Here is a 17,951-nt window from a genome sequence, read left to right on the forward strand (position 1 = left end):
AGAGAGAAACACGGATGGTGACGTCACCAGCTACTAAGAGAAAGCATTTACGTAGAGTCTTCCCAGGGAGCTATCTGAATGATGCGTAATCACTTTGTAGTAGAGACGTGGTGTTGCTGGTAATCCTAGCCCTGCTCAGCGGCTGCGGTCATCTTGGCTCCATTACGGTAAATGCGGCAGCGCTGCGGCGACACTAGAGAGTTTTAGTATTGCGGAAAACGTTTGCGTTAGCGTTAGCGTGTTACGCACGCTAAATCTTTGCGGAACGCTGTTCTATATAGTTTTATTATAGCTTAAGACAACGATGCGCCGCTAAGCGCAAAACTTCGCCGTGCCATCTAGCTGCGAGTAGTCGAAGCAGCAAACTGAGCAGCTCGACAACCAAACTATCCGTGTGGATCCACGCCAAGCCTTGAAACGAGCCTGCATGTCGAGTGCTCGGGCCGAGGGTGCCGCCATGTTTGCAACGCTAAAAACTTAGCGAGCGATTAGCATCTCCGCTATATTCGAAAAATAGCGGACGCACGCTACGCGCAAAACTGAAATAGAGCTCTGAGCATGTGCAGTCTTGCCGCGCTATTTTGTGGCGTTTAGCGTGGTGCTATTTCCACAATACTAAAACTGTATGCTAGCTGCTGCGGAAGGTGGCGCAACGTGAACTGATGAGGCAAGCAGACTACTGCAGGTGGCGGAGCCAGGTGCGCTGATGACGTTCCGATCCGAAGCCACGGCGGCTTCACAGTTTTGGCTTACAGAGGTCTGTTGAGTGCGTACCTAATTGAATACGTCACGTGGTCACAGATACCCGCTCGGGAGGCTGCTCGAGCCTTCGTCGTCTTCTTCCGCAGCTGGCTTGAAAGCGATTGTTTCACGCGGACGACGGACGGGCGCTCGAACAGTTTTCAAGTTGGATAACCATAGAAATGCTTACGCACTTAAAATTCGGCACCTTGTAGGCAATCGAGGGCTTCGTTTATGTGAGGAAAAAGATCAATGTTTTTGCGAGTAATATTGTTCGGGCGCTGGTAGTGTACATAGAATCTAATAGAGCGCCCTTTCTTTTTAACCAGTACAACGGGACAGGATCAGGGGCTGCAAGAAGGCGTGATGACTGCGCGCTGAAGCATATCGTCATCTTTCTCCGTAATTACACGATGCTCCGCAGGTGACGCATGGTGGGGGCGCTGTCACAAAGGAGCGTGAGTTCCAGTATCGATCCTGTGAACGACCGCATAAGGTCAGCCTAGTAAAAATTCCGGAAAGTCAAATGAAGTGCGGAACTCAGGCAGAAGAGCAAGCAGCTGCATACATTCAGCCGGAGCGAGGTCGCTGTAGACGGAACGGTGAAATGAATCCGAGAGCATGGCGTCGAACGCAACGTGAAGTGTCAGAGCGTTCAGCTGATGTTTTGTCTCAGGCTCGAAGGGATCAAGGGGCATGATAACACGAGCGTCTATAGGTTGAACGTAGCCAAGCGTTTCATTATGGTACAAAGTCAGAGGGCCTGTGTTGGGGTTGCAAACAAGTAGTCAGGGCTTATTTTGATAAAGCGCGAGGATGGAAAATGGATGTGACGTATTGTGGCGGCGACGAAATATGTCAGGTGTAGTGAACAGAACGGCGGCGCTCCTAAGCCAGCACAGGAAACGGGCCCAATGGCAGCACTGTGAGGCAGCAGGCGAATATCGTTGGTGACGACAATCTTTCTGTCCCCAGCAACGGCCCCATGGGCGGAAAGAGTCTTGGCAAAATACAGAGAGCTCTACCTGAGCACGAAGGTAGTCGATAACGGCGTGATTGCGTGACAAAATATCCCGCCGAAGCCTCACGTACTGCGAAAACGGAGCCAGCACAGCAAACTCAACGATCTATATTACGTCCTGAGTGAGCATAACGGCCGTACCTGTTGCAACGGGTTGAATATTGTAACGGAGGCTGAATACGGAGGCTTGAAAAAATAGACGCGTCCCTTTAATGGCGGGCCAGAAGAAGAACGAGCAGGTTACGCGCCTCATCGTCTTTCATGGCGCCGACCTTTGCGCGTGCCGTCCCGCGGTGCGGAAGCCCCACCACTGTGTCAACTGCCCCTCATGCGAAAAGCGACCGTCTCGGTCGCGTGAAAAAGTCCTGTCAGTGAGGTCGACGGCAGGAAATTGGACTTCTGAGGTGCATCTGGACGTTCACGTACGCGCATGGTATGGTTTCATGCGCACTGCATGAACAACTTCAGCACGGGGACGACGACGGAGTGAACCGGGGTCAGAACTGCAGGGGACGACTTCGTAGGTTACGTCACTGAGGCGGCGTGTAACCTTGTAGGGACCAAAATACCGGCGGAGCAACTTTTCCGAAAGTCCACGGTGACGGATGGGCGTCCATACCCACACGCAGTCGCCGGTATTATAATGGACGTCGCGTCGACCCTGGTTGTAACGAAGAGCGTCGGTATGCTGTTGGCTCTGGATACGATGCCGAGCAAACTGGCGTGCTGCTTCGGCATTTTGAATGAACTCTTCCACGTGTTCGCTGGTCGGGCTGTTATCAGCCACAGGAAGCATGGCGTCAAGTGTCGACGTGACGCGGCGCCCGTATACAAGTTCAAACGGCGTAAACTGTGTGGTCTCCTGTACAGCAGTGTTATAGGCGAATGTGACATATGGAAAAATCTCGTCCCACGTCTTGTGCTGCATGTCGATATACATGGACAGCATATCAGTCAGCGTTCTGTTCAGTCGTTCCGTTAATCCATTTGTTTGAGGATGATACGCAGTGCTCTTGCGGTGAGAGCTATGCGTCAGTTGGAGAACGTCCTGCATAAGTTCGGCTGTAAATGCTGTACCGCGATCGGTGATGACAACAGACGGTGCACCGTGTCGTAGGACGATGTGGCGGACGAACAACTTGGCCACTTCATATGAGTTTGCTTGTGGAATAGCTTCGGTTTCGGCGTACCGGGTCAAGTAGTCGGTAGCGACGACTATCCATCTGTTGCGCAAAGCGGTCACTGGGAATGGCCCAAGTAGATCTATTCCTATTTGTTGGAACAGTGCTTGAGGAGGGTCGACAGGGTGTAGAAAGCCGGCCGGTTTAACGGGAGGTTTCTTGCGGCGCTGACAATCACGGCAGGTCTTCATGTAACGGTGCACAGAAGAAAACAGATGGAGCCAGTAATACTTCTGTCGTATCCTTGATAATGTCTTAGCGAATCCCAGGTGTCCCGCGCATGGCTCATCATGTGAGCCTTGCAAAATGTCTTGGCGCAATGCTGACGACACGACAAGGAGGTACGTGTTTGGACCGCTTCCGCAGTTTTTCCTGTAAAGTACGTTGTCGTGCAAACAGTACGAAGATAAGCCGCGAACGAGCGAGCGAGGTAAAACAGTTTCAACTCCTTTAAGGTTGAAGCGGCAGCAGCTCAGGGTCAGCGCACTGGTGCTCAGCCATCTTTACGGCGTCGATAACGCCTACAAATGGCAAGCCCTGGTCAGGGCTCGATGATGTCGTAGGGAGTGGTGCGCGTGACAAACAATCAGCGTCGCTATGCTTCCTTCCAGATCGGTAGACAACGGTAATGTCGTACTCTTGTAAGCGTAGGCTCCAACGGGCTAGAGAGAGAGAGAAAATGATTTAATGAAAGGCAGGGAGGTTAACCAGGACTGAGCCCGGTTGGCTACCCTACACTGGGGGAAGGAAAAAGGGGAGAGAGAGATTAAGAGAAGAATAGAAAGTCCACTCTTGATATCGCCGACGTAGCAACAGATCTCTCTTCTATCACTGATTATCAATCATTCCGGGTCATAGACGGTCACTCAGTCCTGTAGTTTTCTTAAAAATCGCAGCAGCGCTTTTGTGGCCTTTTGCAGCTGTGATATTCGAGGCCATGGTCCCAAGATCTTGCTCAAAGTGAACGGTCTTCTATCTAGCCTATTGAGAACATTGCAGAGGTCATGTCTTTCGTTTTGAAAAGATGGACAGTAGCATAGTAGGTGTTCTATAGTCTCATCGACACCGCAGGCATTACACTCGGCGCTATCAGCCATTCCAATCAAACACGTGTAAGCATTGGTGAATGCAACACCCAAGCGTAAGCGGCACAGCATTGTTTCCTCATTTCGCGGAAATCCAGGCAACAGCTGCAGTTGCATAGATGGGTCGAGAGAATGCAACCAATGTTGGGCGAATTCCGTTGTATGCCACTCCTCCAATGTCATAGTTTGCGCTAGCTTGCTTACGTGTTGGGCTGCGTCAGTCCTCGATAAAGGTACAGAAACAATATTTGCTCCTTCGTGTGCTTTCCTAGCAGCTTCGTCAGCGATGTCGTTGCCGGTGATACCGCAATGACTCGGCAGCCACTGAAACACGACGTCGTGTCCTTTTGCGATCGTATGGTGGTGCATTTCTCGTATCTCCGAGACGAGTTGTTTGCAGGACCCGCGACGGAGAGCTGACAAAAGACATTGTAGGGCCGCCTTTGAATCACCTAATATTACCCACCGATTAGCCGGTTGGTTGTTAATATAATCAATTGCACCTCGGAGGGCAACAAGCTCCGAAGCGGTCGATGATGTCACGTGAGAAGTCTTTTATGTGATGCTCATTGATCGTGATGGTATAACCACTGCGCCGGTGGAGCTGGTCTGAGTGGAAGAGCCATCCGTATATATGTGGATTCGGTCAGAGTAGAAAGAGTGCAAGCAATCGAGAGCTGCTTGCTTCAAGGCCAAACGGGCTAGTCTGCCTGAAGGATCCTTGAGGTTGGCAAGCCAGCTGGTGATGGCTGACAGGGTTAAAGGGTCTACCGTACAAGTAGGGTCGGAATTTACTAATTGCCCACACAACCGCTAAGCATTCTTTTTCAGTGGTTGAGTAGTTTTTCTCAGCCTTGGTGAGACTGCTGCTTGCATAAGCAATAGTACGTTCCGCACCACCTTGCCTCTGCACAAGAACTGCGCCGAGACCCGCATTGCTGGCGTCAGTGTGAATTTCTGTATCGGCGTCCTCGTCGAAATGAGCAAGTATTGGGGCAGCTTGCAAACGCTGACGCAATTCATTGAACGACTGCTGATGCTCGTCCGCCCAAATGAAAGGCACATCATCGCGTGTAAGCCGTGTCAGAGGCTCTGCAATTCTAGAGAATCCCTCGACGAAGCGCCTATAATATGCGCACAAACCAAGGAAGCGTTGGACAGCCTTCTTGTCTGTGGGTGGTGAAAACTCGGCGACGGCAGCTAACTTGTCGTGGTCGGGTCGGACGCCTTTAGGACCAACGACATGGCCAAGAAATTTAAGCTCTTGGAACCCGAAGTAGCATTTTTCAGGCTTGATGGTGAGGTCGGCAGTACGGATCGCAGCGAGGACGCTCTCGAGTCGTGCGAGGTGCTCGTCGAACGTGCTCGAGAACACGACGACGTCGTCCAAGTATACGAGGCAGGTTTGCCATTTGAGTTCAGCAAGCACGGTATCCATCATCCGCTGAAAGGTGGCAGGTGCAGAACAGAGAACGAAGGGGAGAACTTTGAACTCATAAAGCCCGTCAGGTGTCACAAACGCTGTTTTTTCACGATCCGTTTCATCAACTTCGATTTGCCAATACCCGGATTTAAGATCCAACGAAGAAAAAAACTTTGCGTGTTGTAGACGATCCAATGCGTCGTCAATGCGTGGCAATGGATAGACATCACGCTTGGTGACACTGTTTAACTTTCTGTGATCTACAAAGAAGCGTAGTGTGTTGTCTTTCTTTCTGACTAGCAATACAGGGGAGGCCCACGGGCATGTGAACGGCTGGATCACGTCGTCTTGGAGCATCTCTTTCACCTGCTGCTTGATCGCTTCCTTTTCCACTGGAGACACTCTGTAGGGATGCTGGCGAACAGGACGTGCTGACTCGTCCGTAATAATGCGGGATTTTGTGATAGAAGTGCGCCGTACTTTGGACGACGTTGAAAAACAGTCCGCAAATTCATTCACAAGATTCAGTAGACGGTCTTTCTGATGGTCTGGCAGAACAGCATTAACGTGAATCCGTTCTTTTAAGCTCGGTAACTCCGATTGCTGAGGCGGTGCCATTTCCAATGTGCCAATGTCAGTAACGTCAATGATTTTTGCGAAGAAAGGCGATTGTCGTTCCTCGCGGTATATGCCGATACTCGTTGCTAAAGTTTGTTAGCAAAACGACTGAACATTTGTTTCGCACCTGAAGAATTCCTCTGGCTATGCAAATGTTGCGTTCAAGAAGCAGGGAAATGTTTGCCTCAGCAATTCCTTCGGCGTCGTCCTCCATTTCGCATCGGACAACGGTAAGCACGCTGCTCTTGGGTGGCAACGTGACGTGATCATCGGCCACGCGAAGCGCAATGTCACGGTCGTTCTCATTACTGTTCGCTATGGCTTGCGTCGTAGCGAAGCTGACTTGAGACTCTTGCAGGTCGATGATGGCACCATTCGTCTGAAGGAAATCCATGCCAAGTATAAGGTCCTTTGAACATTCAGGAAGAATGACGAAGTCACCGACGTACGTGAAGCCCCGAATGTTGACTCGGGCCGTGCATCGGCCCACTGGAGTTACGAGGTGCCCTCCTGCAGTACGAATCTGGGTTCCGGCCCATTGCGTCGAAACTTTGTTCAGTATACGCGCGAGATTCTGGCTCATAACAGACGTGTCCGCATCCGTGTCGATTAACGCCGTGACTTCGTGGACATCTACGGTAACTGGTACGTCGCAATATACTGACACCGATCTGCACTGATTTCTCTGCGTCTCAATTTCGTCATATCGCTGTCGTTGTAGTGGAGGATCTTCAGCGTTCGCAACGTCAGCGACCTCACCTCCGCAGGTCGCTGGACTCAGTTTTCCCGAGTGGCAGGGCTGGGTGAGCGACGCCTTGTTACGCTCGGCCGGAAGAGGGGGCTGGAAGACCTGTTTCGGGCTGGTGACAGTGACCGGAGCTCACGGAATCGTGGGGCGAACGATGTCCTGGTGTCAGCAAGGTAAGCTTCAATCTCCATGGGGCGTTCGCCATTGCGCGGGCACGGCGCATTAAGTGAAAACCCACGGAGCCCAGATCGGCGGTAAGGACATGCCCTGTAGAGGTGGTCGGCTTCACCGCAATGAAAACACAAGGGCCTCCGGTCTGCAGTGCGCCATACGTCGCTCTTGCGGGGTGGTTGCGCTTCAGCCAGGAACGGTGTGCGGCGAGGCCTGAAGTCACCAGTTGCTTGTTCAACGGCGCGCACACCATGAAAGCCCGCGACGTCATTCACACCATGAAAAATCGGGGACACAGAACTTCGCGCAGCTTCCGCATACGACATGCGAGCCTGTGGCTGCCGTACCTCGTGCTGTGGTGTCTCGCTTCGCTCTGGGACTTGGACTGCCTGTCTGATTTCCTCCCGGACAACCTTAGCCAGAGCGAGTCGCGGTACCGATGCCGGAGCCACCTGAAGCTTTTGGAGCTCTTCTCGAACAACAAGCCTAATGAGCTCCCGCAAGGCGTCCGTATTGTCGAAGGGTACGGCGAGAGGGTCCCGCGATAAGGTAGACACGTCGCGGTTGTACTGCCTTGTTCGCTGCTGCAGTGCCTTTTCCATTGAGATTGCTTCAGCGAGAAACTCTGCAACGGTTTTTGGTGGGTTGCGTATCAGGCCGCCGAATAACTCTTGCTTGACGCCGCGCATTAAGTTCCTGAGCTTCTTCCGGCATGGACAGATCCGCGCGTCGGAAGAGTCGGCACATATCTTCTACAAACATAGCGACGCTTTCGTTCGGCCGCTGTACTCTCGCCTGAATTGCAGATTCCGCTGGCTCGCATATGTGCTGATTAGCTGCCGTCGGAATTCGTCCCAAGTCGATAGAGCCGCTTCACGGTTCTCAAACCATGTCCGCGCATATTCCTCGAGGGCAAAGTAGGCGTTGCGCAGCTTGCGCTCCGGAGTCCAGCCGTTGTATTCGGCGACGCGCTCAAAGTGATCGAGCCAGTCTTCAACATCCTCGAAGGTGTCCCCATGGAAGGATTTGGGGATTCGCGGCTGGTTCAGCACGAGCTCGGTCGGTGCAGCTGAGGAAGAAGGAACTGGAAGGTGGTAGTACTTAAAGTCGACGGCTTCTCCGTACGTGAACTGGAGTCATCTCGACTGGACTTCGCGCTGGGCTTGTAGACGGGGTTCGATCTGGAAGCGGTAGCATGTACCCAGCACCTCCACCAGAAAAATGTAACGGAGGCTGAAGATGGAGGCTTGAAAAAATAGACGCGTCCCTTTAATGGCGGGCCAGAAGAAGAACGAGCAGGTTACGCGCTTCATCGTCTTTCATGGCGCCTACCTTTGCGCGTGCCGTCCCGCGGTGCGGAAGCCCCACCAATGTGTCAATATGCTGTGTGGTCACAGTGTCGAAAGAAAACCCGTAAGGTAGCAACGTCCCTTTACGTATGAAGCGGCAAAGCATATGGCACATTAGAGAAAAACGGGCACCAGTGTCCAAGTGGAGAGTTCGTACACCTTCAACATACACTTCAATAACGTTTGCGGGGGCCAAGCGAGAATTTATACAGGTGGACGACGGCGCAGCCTGTGCCTCGGAAGCTGGGGTAGTCAGTTTTCCACCTCAAAAGCACTAGAACGGCGACGCCAAGGTGACATCGAATGGCGGCGTGGAGAGGGTGAGCGAGGAGAAGCGAAGTGTTGGACATCGGAAGTGGGCAGGGGATCACGGGCGTATGCTTAATTCAGGTTCTTCTTCGGGCTGCGAGCCGTATGGAGGTCGGAAGGAGTACTCAGGATATCTCGGTACACTCGAGCACGCCGGCGGCAGAAGCAGGCAATATGACCTGGAATTATGCAAGCTTAGCATATCGGCCGGTTGTCCGCAGTGCGACAAGGCTTTGCGTACTGCGGCTGTGCCTCGAAAAGCAGCGTCACTGGCTGTCGAATTGGTGGGTGATGGGTTAGTACTGGCAGACGACGTGGCTTCATCACCGCATTCGCATACGTCAGAGGCCGCGGCGACAGGAGTCGGCGGAGAGGCGGACGGCACCGCATACGATAGCGACGCGCTGACAGGAGTCAGCGGGCAGGCAGAGACGGCAAAGCCTGGGCGACCTACTCTTGTATCACCTGTCGGATGGTCGTAGTGCGATTGTGCGTAGGTGCTTGCGTGGCTAGAAAAAGCGGAAGATGTCGAGCAATTTCTTTACGCAGAAGTTTGATCTGTAATAGAACCACAATGTTCACGGTTGCCGCCGATGATCAACTCAGCGAGGGAATCGTCTGTTGACGTCTGCCGCTGACCTGAGGCATGTTGCTTGTGTAATTCGTCGAAGCTCTGAAACAACGCCACTACTTCAGACACGGTGCGGGGGTCCTTAGCCAGCAACATAGGAAAGGAGTCGTCGTCTAAGCTTTGAATGATGTGCTTTATCCTGTCCTGCTCAATCATGGAAGGATTCACGCGCTTCCACAAGTCAATGACGTCTTCGATAGAGCTCGTGAAGTTCTCGCCCTGGTGCTGCGCACGCCCGCGTAGACGCTGTCCAGCGCGAAGCTTGCTCACTGCAGGGCGAACGAACACTTCCGCAAAGGTCGTCTTGAAAGTAGGCCAAGTGGCGAAGTCTGACTCATGGATACAAAACTACAGGTTTGCGAGATCTATCAGGTAGAACATGGTGTTGCGTAGTTTCGTAGCGTCGTTCTACTTGTTGTGCGCGCTCACCCTTTCAAACGACTGTTATCGTTGGGTGGCGCTGCCGAACCTGTCATCATCAGCAGTTGGTGTGGAACGCCTGTGTACTGTGCATCGGGTGCGCGTTAAAGAATCCCACTTGGTCAAACATAATCCGGAGTGCCCACTATAGCGTGCCTCTAATCATATTGTGGGTTCGGCACGTAAAAACACAGAGTTATTTTTTTTGTCAGCCACCATTAAGTGATTTGAGGTAGGCATGGTGCTAGTGAGAGGGAGTGGCATCACCTTGTCGAGAAGACGATGCCTACTGGTTTCTTCGAAGTGGTCCCCTGATAAAATGGTGTTTTGTACATATGAGGAATACTTGTAAAGAAGCGGTTGCTCTGCAATGTCAACCGCACAAATTTTGCTAGACGCGCGGTAGCGCTGCCCCTTCTCACCTTTCCGGGCTGAAAGCTAGAAGTCGCAGCCATGTAAATGTCTGACAGAGAAGCCCGCGTACGTCGTACAGAGTCTCTTTTTGTCCATAAAGGGGAGTCAGGGGTTTTTAAAATTCGAACCGTGGTGATTCGCGTGGATGCGCTGCTATGTTTAAATGACGAATAACGACCATCCTACTGCGATTCATGAGCATAAATAACATCTGGGTAACGGTGCATTATGGGTGTCGCTCGGAGGAAAAAAAAGCCAACCCTGGTTGCTAGCCAAGAATGCGTTTAGCACGCTTTCGGAGGATGTTCATTGTGAGTGTATTTTGGTTCATTGTGGGCACTCCCCTTACCTGCGTGGCTTAGGCGTATGCGGTAGCCTACTGGTACACCGAGTGCCGCTTCCTCAAAGAACAGATCAGACACCCTGCCGACGCCAGCGACCAGAGGCGTACCATCTCAAAGCGCTAGTTCTCACGAATGCACGTGTGAGAACGCTCCCGCTTACCACTGACGAGTGGCTCCGTACCAGCGGTACCACCTTGCAGTATTTACCACCGTGTTAGACTGCACAATGTTTGCGATCGGCCAACGAAAATGGTTTGGCACTATCAAGAAATCATAATTAGTGTCCAAAGAAACCTAAACGCATTAAAATTGACATCCTTTTTACTCAGCGTGGCGCGTCAGATTTTCATGTATGATTCTTGGCTGTATTTGTGCTTGTCGGTGCACTGCTATGCCTGGTAGATGGTGCCATTGAATTCACACAAGCTCTTACCAGGAAGCGAAGCTAAGTTCTCCCCAAAACAGGCGGTGTGTTGTTAGCAAGTCGTTCTCTTGTTGGTTTGCTGCCAAATAGAATAAACAGCTGGCTAAAGTATGTATTCGTCGCCAAAAAAATTTCGCTGGTGCTCATGCCCCAAGAAGCCGTCAAGAAAAGTCAGTCCCAGGCGCGGATCCAGGGAGGATGTCCGGATGTCCTGACCCCCCCCCCCCCTCAGATTCCTGCATCGCCCCCTCGCTGACAGGGAGATGGCCCTGTCGCAAAAAAATAATAAAAAATATATGGTCACCAGCATTCTTCAAAAGTATTTTTCGCGAGTACCAGTGATATCAGCCATGTAGAAGTAAAACTAGCTTGCTCACAAGCTTCGTTGTATTCCGTAGGTGTGTGGTGTCGCGAAGTTGCCGTAGTTATTTTTTCTCATGAACACCATTGGACCTCCTGGCGCCGGCCGTGCCTTACTCGACATGTCGGTGGCGTCTAATGAACGAGGGGACGTTCCTTTTGCCAAGCACGCCGATGTCCGCGCGAGCGCCTTCGCGCCTGATCAACTTAGTTCCCCCTTGGGGTGTCATCGGTTGCCTCATTGGCTGTCATCGGTTCCGTGACCAACCTGCTTAATGGAAGAGATCTCTCGCTGAAGTGTTCTTATATAAATAATAATAATTAACAGCTAAACTAAGAACTACGCATAGGCAACTTTTTTTAACTGTAGCACTAATTGTGATCACAGTTACACGTTGACAATATCCAGTACGAGCACAGTACCGTTCGTACGCTACAAGTTTTTCAGTGTAACTTCTCAGTTTTATTGTCGTACATTAAACATAGGAGGCTCAAAGCCGCCAGATCCGTTGATCTGAGTGGGCGTTCTCGCGGAGCGGGGCGAAGCCTCGAGCAGCGGCTGCGAAGTGAGGGAGCGTGACGTCAGCGGCCAACGCCAGCGCGCGGGCGTTGGCCGCTAACCACGTGACGCGATGGCATCGCGTGGTTAGAGAAACGGGAGCAGATGCGCGCCTTGTGTAAAAGGATGACGTCGCGTGGGAAACAAAACATGAAGACGCTGGCTCGCGCTCTCGGCTACTACGCCACATCGTTCTTGTAGGTGGCGTCGTGAGTCTTCTTCATACGCGGTGATTCGCATATCGTAAACAACCAGCGTAGTGGTTGCCGCGTTGGAGCTCCAAAGCAAACGAAGGTGTCTCAACCGGACACAAAGAATCTCCTAAGGAAATCGAGGTGTCCCAATAGAACTCCGAAGAAGGACCCGTGCTTATGCATTTATAACGAACCTGGAACAGATCATCCCAAATTTTATTTTAAGAAACAATACAGGCTAGATATACCGGGTGTTCAAAATAAGCTTTATCGTTTTCTTAAAATTAGGCACTGGGAGGCACGTGAAGACCACCTGCGCAAATAACTTATGTGGCCAGGGGGACACAAAGTGAGATGATAATTATCGCTGTCAGCAGCCGAATCAACTAAAACTGAATAATTAATTTTTGACTGAAGTATGTATGTATGTTTCTATTGAAAAGTTAGAGGCAGTCGTGTTTCTACACAGTTTCACTTGGAAGAATTATTCTAGCATTTCTGTGCTCCGAGATATCCAACTCCGAATTTTAATTGTCGTTCGCATGATTACGCATGCAAGGCAGTCAGGATCGGCGCAAAGCTCCTCCCTGACGTGACGCGACTGTTGCGCGCGGCGTTTAGTCTGACAACAGGACGGAGGCATTGGAAAAGATAATAACTGTCCCCCTTCCCCTCACGGCTGGCGAACTAAAAAAAATCGAAGAACCCGTAACCGCTGTGGTAACACGCGACCGCGCAGCCTGTAAAGATGGCGGCAGCTGCCATGCCGAGATAATGGGGCGAGCGGAGAAACCCGAGGCCAGTGCGCGGGCCTATGGTGACTAGACGACCAACCATGGTCCTTGCCTGGGCTGCGAAAATAAAGTGACTGCTGATTTCGAAGTATTGTAAGTTTTAATGAAATCAAGAGCAACAACTGCACCATCAACAGCATAAACCTTTTTAGCTATGCTAAGGATTATTTCATACTTCCGCTTTAAGTTTGGTATTGTCACGCACAAATCGCATGACAACACTTCACCCATCAAGATGTCAATGCCCTAAAAATGTTCAAAATGCCTCCCTTCCACAGCAACGCAAAGCGTAAACCACTCTCGCGTGGACTCGATAACTCTGCGCAGTACGACAATTGAAATTTGGAGTCAGATATCTCGGAGCACGAACACGCTAGAATAATTCTTCCGACCGATACTATGTAGAAACGCGACTGTCTCTAAGTTTTCAATACAAACATACCCACCTACTGCAGTCGACAAAAAATAATTGTTCAATTTTAGTTAATAATTATTAACTTAGCGATAATTATCATCTCACTTTGTGCCCCCCTGGCCATATAACTTATGTGCGCAGGTGGTCTTCGCGTGCCTCCCAGTGCCTAAATTTAAGAAAAGCATAAAAGCTTCGTTTTGAACACCCTGTATTATCAGGCACAGCCGCCAAGCACATGGCTGTATTGGGTAACGTCCTTTTCCTATAAGCTCGGAGAAACTGATACCTGACTTCGCTACAGGTATTCTTCCTCTTTCTGGGGTTTTACGTGCAAAAACCAGTTCTGACTATGAGGCACGCCGTAGTGGAGGGCTCCAGATTAATTTTGACCACCTGGGGTTCTTTAACTTGCACTACAACGCAAGCACACGGGCATTTTTGCATTTCGCCTGCATCGAAATGCGGCCACCGCGGCCGAGATTCGGTCATGCGACCTCGTGCTCAGCAGCGCAACGCCTGAGCTGACTGAGCCACCATGGTGGGCTACAGGTGTTGCTCTAGCCGTATAAAACGCGGGTTTATCGTGAGCAGAAACGGTGAATTTCGGTAAATTAGAAAGACTACTATCATCATCATCATCATCGTCGTCATCATCTTTGAGAGAAGCTGACCCCCCCCCCCCCTCTCAGAAAAAACCTGGATCCGCCCCTGGTCAGTCCACACATGGGGATCGCATCCTCTGGAGGCATTCACTGAACAACTTCACGAGCTCTGGGCGCAGCATAGTAAGCATCAAAGAGCACATAGGTATATTGCAAAAATTAAGCTGCGAGAACGTGAAAAAATTTAGGACCACAAGCCATTTATATGACAATTATGCAAGAACTGGGAGGATATTACATAAATATTTGTTTGCTTCCTGACCAAGTGCCCACTTTAGGAGATTTTTCTGAGACTCGGCAACAAACTCTCATCAGTCTATGAACAAACATCAGTCGCAGCATCATAGTAAATACATACTACAGAGTCTCCATAAAGGCTGCTGAAGACTTCGGCCAGAGTACGAAAGAAATATTAAGTTCTCCAAAAATCGGGAAAGAACGTTTCTTAAGGTGATTGTGAATATCCTGTCACAGGAATCGACTATCTCACTTTCAACAACGGTATTGTGATAACTCCTAAGTAAACTTAGGCGAGGGCGCTTAAGACGGAAGGATAACTTTAGTTAGGATCTCCCATATTGAGAAACAGCAATCTCGATCGATGAGGTGATGGTAGAAAATCTGTCGCCTTGTTGACTTAACCCATATATACCAGCGTACTATTAAAAGTACAGTACCGTTTTCATTTGTAAATAATTAAAGAAGAAATATATTGTGTTCCTTAGTATACCATTTTGCTAAAAAGCATCCTGCGAAGACGACCACATTGCAGTTTTTTTCTCAGTTGCACGATGTATTTGATTTATTATTGCGATATCAATTATATGGACACTTCAACTGGATTTCTGCCGTCGGCGTCGCCGTCGCCGTGAGGTTCCGTATAGATAAAATCTTCACCGCGCGCCGTATGCCCGAGCGGAAGCGTGCTGGGACGCGCGCTATCACGGAGAGCGAACGCACTCAATCTCCCACGCGCAAGCAACGAAGCGGGAAGCCAGCGCCGGAGGGAGCGGTGGGGGGGGGGGGGGGCACTTCTACTGTGCCAACAACTGCGCTCGTCGCTCGACCGCACGGTCTCTTATCTCTCCCACGCGCAAGCAAGGAAGCGGGAAGCCAGCGCCGGAGGGAGCGGGGGGGGGGGGGGGAGGGGGGGCGCACTTTTCCTCTGCCAACAACCGCGCTCGTCACTCGCCGCACCGTCTCTTCTCTCCACACGGCTCTGACCTTTATGTACTATGCGTTCGCCGCTCAGTTTCTGTTGAAGCGATAGACCGCACGTACCTTCGCCCGCTGCTGCGGCGTATATATGCGCTTGCTGCCAGCGTTTTGACAGTCGTTGTCTGCAGTCATTCAGTGTGATCTATTCATGTTTGTTTGTGCGCGCTCACACCACGCTTGTTCATTCAGTTAGTAATAGTCGGGCCACATTTTCCAACGCACGCTACACATGTAATGTTGCCCGGATCGGCAGTTCAGCGCTACAGGTGTGTCCCTTCGCACGCGCGCTGCCCACGGGAAGCGCTTCCCATCAACACCAGCGTTTCACACGCGCCTTCTCGTGGTCATCGAGTCTCTCTTCATGTCGGTCTACTTACGCCGCAGCACACCTGCTTACTTAATCAGCTCATGTTTACTACACTTCATATTGCTACCAAAGCCACTCACCTTACTTCGTATGACATTGCTGTGTTGCTATCGCATTCATTGCTTCGCCCTTGGGGCGAAACTGTGGCATTTTTCATCGACAAACTTGGAGAAGTTCTGAACGTAGGAGGTGCTGCTGTACATCCACCTTCTTCATTTTTTATGAAGCACATCATATACTTCACGAAGCTGAGGCTTGTGTGGAAGTTTTATATAGAATGGCGTAAACGATGCATGCTATTACGTACCATATACATTATATATTTATAGCGTTGTGAGAAAATGAATGTAGGTGTACACTGGGCCTACGTGTATGCTAGAGCGGTGTGCTTGTTCTCGAAGACACACGGTGGCTTTTTTACCATTATTTTTCGCTGACTATTTTCTAAATATTTTTTTGCGGACTAGTAACATTTCAGACACCATTGCAGGTAAAAAGTATATTAAGTATTACATCAAGATTGCTACTATTCTTCCTGGTTACTTTCTTGCTGCCGAGAAAGATAACGCTCTTATCTTCAGAGTCAATAAAATAGCGAGCAGTGTTGCATTAAGTTCAGATGAATAAAGATGCATTTAATTTCGCATGAACATTATTTAAAGCGGCAGAATATTTATGCAGAAATTTATTACAAATCGGAAAATAGGTGGAAGGAAACAGAAAACAACAATGACGATCTATATTCCTGCGCCAATTGATATGAGTTATGTAATGAAAGAAGAGCAACCCGCACTGGGGAACCAGACATCGATCCCATCTCATGAAAGGTGAGAAAATATTAATGAAAATGTTGCCGACCAAATCATACAACAGGACTGAAATGCAAGAACAGACTGTTATAGGAGGAGATGCCACCAGTCTGGTGAATGTTTCAACTACTGCTGAACCAAATGCTGAATGCTTAGTTTTGAAAACCTGCATTCATCGTAAGATATCACGTGTAGATTTGCACCAATAATATTTTTTCATCCCGCGCGCCTCTGAAAGCAACACCAAAGTCCTTCCCCTTTAAATTATGCTGCACACTTGAATAGTAAGAACACCTCTCAGCAAAGAATATTTACCACTAAAATGCTCATTTTGCTACCACAAGGTTATGAATGCTTAAGCAAAGTGTGTTTCTCTCTTCGCTGCATGGCTTTCTGTTTTTTGAAGCTCCAAAATATAGCATTCACATTTGGTGACCTACATCAGGTTTTGTTCCCAGAAAGGCCCATCGTACTTTATAAAGTACACAATCGTAGCGTTTCAACGAATGAAGCGGCACTCATGGAACTTTCACATTGTACTTGCAGTGTAAAAGTATCATCTAGCACAAAAAATCCATGAAATTTAGCCGGTGGTTTTTTCTGTGTTCTTAATGGGTTGAGTTCATTTCTTGAGAGCGTCTTGTGACCTTTGATACGAAACTCCAGCCAGCATGCTTAAGAAGGTCCGGTGAGTTTAAACAGGAGAGGAGGTGCGTGGTTCGGATAGTGCTGGGTGCTGGGCGCTGTGGTTCAGTCGGCAGTCAGCGCTTGTTTTTGTACCCTTTTCTGCAAACGACACACATATTCTCCTGCAATTTGGTTCTTTGCACAGCATTCGGGCTGTGAACTTTGAAGAAGGTCTAAGCGGCTGCCGCTATCAATGAAGTAATTGCAAGGGAACTCTGGGTCTGGTGCCCAAATGACAACTGGTCATCGGTAGGTTATTGTAGTGCAAAGTGTTGATAAACAGGTTCATACTTACTCCTGTCGTTGTAGTATAACGGGTATGGCCTGCCCCCTTGTTCGACACTTCTACTTTCACCTCCAGTTTTGGGCCAGTAACCTGGAATGAATCAGTTTGCGATTACAATATAGCCACTGAACAAGCTCTACTATTAACTAGTCGCACGATGACTTGGTTTCGAAATTAACCGAAACTGAACCGAAAACCAGAGCTGAACCATTATTTTCTGCCGAATCGCGACCGAAGCGTTCTAATATTATTTATTTCATCTTGGAACCAAAACCCACCCGGAACTTTTTGGCTGAACCGTTCCGAACTGGTTCAGCCGCAGGCTAAATCCGGGATCGCTGCTGAAATTGTCCAGGAGTAGAAGGCGCTGGCCGAAGTAAGTCGGCTCGGAAGCACGCATGTACCTTGCCACAGTGATATTATCGGCTCATTCAGCGGTATGCGTGGTCGGCATATATAGCTGTGCACTAATACTACACAGTAGGGCAGAATGCTTGAAGTGCTTAGGCCATCTGCTGTGTTGAAGCACAGAAGTGCACTGGTTGCTGGTTGCTGTGTCCGATAGATGGGTTGCTGGTGGCACTTCAGCGATTGGTGGTGTTACTGCAGTAGAACTGTGGATTCGTGAAAATTTTGCGTGGCATAGAGCAAGGGCGGCACCTCAGTGGATAAAGATGGAGAGTGGACGTTGTTTTCCTCGGCAATTATTATGAGGCATCGC

The 17,951-nt window shown here is 49.9% G+C and overlaps 1 long non-coding RNA gene across 1 annotated transcript in view; it reads right to left on the bottom strand.

Moving 5' to 3' along the window:
• The window catches only part of LOC125946025 (uncharacterized), a 33,012-nt gene extending 15,700 nt beyond the window's left edge, over nt 1–17,312 (bottom strand). The window contains exon 1 of the long non-coding RNA XR_007467327.1: nt 17,240–17,312. This is a non-coding gene — a long non-coding RNA (uncharacterized LOC125946025). The remainder of the gene's footprint in view (nt 1–17,239) is intronic.
• Nucleotides 17,313–17,951: the final 639 nt, after the last annotated feature.

The sequence above is a fragment of the Dermacentor silvarum genome, chromosome 5 (genome assembly GCF_013339745.2).
Source record: "Dermacentor silvarum isolate Dsil-2018 chromosome 5, BIME_Dsil_1.4, whole genome shotgun sequence".
NCBI classification, from domain to species: Eukaryota; Metazoa; Arthropoda; class Arachnida; order Ixodida; family Ixodidae; genus Dermacentor; species Dermacentor silvarum.